We start from the raw sequence: 1,392 nt of genomic DNA, 5'->3' as shown, positions 1-1,392 counted from the left end.
CTGGATTTAACTCCATTCACCACAACCCTCTGGGCTTGTCCAGCCAGCCAGTACCGGGAAGTCACTTCTCCAGCTATACAGTTGGCTTGTGAAGGAGACCCTTCCCTAGCTTGATCAGGATGCCGGTTGAGGTAGCTTCCCTGGGGTTGAGAGCCCTTACCTGGAGGGGTAAGTGAATATTGTTTATGCTTTATGTTTGTAAACACATGAGTGCTTGTGGCTGTCTGTGAATCACTTACAGTTGTAATAGTGTACTACTCTTGCTTTAAAAATTGCAGTAGTGCATTCCTCCATTGTAGCTGTAAACCCTGCAATAGTGGTGTGATAAGTCTGTAAGTGAAGTTCAAGTCATTTGCTTGAAGCTTGCAGTTAAGTCTTTTTCTGCCACAAATGGTCTTTTGGGCTCTGACAGAGTCTGATGCTGGCACAGGTTTGTATCAAGCCTAGAGGCCTCACTATTTGTGTGCTATAGGGAGGGATACTGAGGATGCTCAAGGGCCCTGGCCATGTTGCAGGAGTTGTCAGTGGTGTCCTCTCTCCCATGAGAGATGGTTGAAAAGCAACAGGCACCATTTCCTAACCTTGACACAAGGTTAGGGACAAACTTCTTGCCCTGCGTGAACTCACTCACCCAGCTCTGCTTTGCTGTATACACAGGACTTTTACCCGATTGCTGCAGCAGCAGAGCAACTGGGGAAGGGAAATTCCCCCTGTGGGGAGCACTTTTGGAACTCCATAAGTGAAGGAGAAAACAAGACATGATAAAACAAAGAAACCCATCTCACATGATGTACACTCCTGTTCCCCTCTTGATCCAGAGCAAAAAGCATCAGCGTGCAGAGAAGACTTGGTCTTTCCCTGGAGGCTGGGATGTAGGCTAGGATCAGGGATGCTGCCGTTTCATCTACCTTTGGGTCTGTCCCAATATGGAAGAGCACATCCCTGATAGCCCCTGATGGGTGTCTCTGCAATGCAGTAGATGAGCATGTTTGGCTGCTATGCAGAAGGCTGCTGCATCAAACACCTCAGGGATTGTGTCCTCTTGTCAGTGGAGCTGGGAGGAGGTGAAGTGGTCTCTATCTATGTCTCATTCTGTCCAATAGACAACTCATTCATGAAGGATCAGTCCTCATCTCCTTCCTGAGTCTGGACACTGGCCCTGCTTCTTCCTTCCTGCTTTTGTTGGTGGAAACACTTTCACCCCTGACAAAATGGGTCCACATTTCTGTCACTGAAAAGGTGTTCATGCATATTGTCCCACTGCTGAGGCTACACAAGTATGTGAGAAAATGCATGGCTACCTATGCTAATCTGTTTCTCCTTCTTGTGCTATCCCCAGTAAGTGGTACTTCAACCAAGATCTTGCAGAGCCTGAGAGCTTCTCTTAATGAG

This window comes from Haliaeetus leucocephalus, unplaced genomic scaffold (assembly GCF_000737465.1).
Source record: "Haliaeetus leucocephalus isolate CR32 unplaced genomic scaffold, Haliaeetus_leucocephalus-4.0 Scaffold331, whole genome shotgun sequence".
Lineage (NCBI taxonomy): Eukaryota > Metazoa > Chordata > Aves > Accipitriformes > Accipitridae > Haliaeetus > Haliaeetus leucocephalus.
This window is presented reverse-complemented; position numbering follows the sequence as displayed.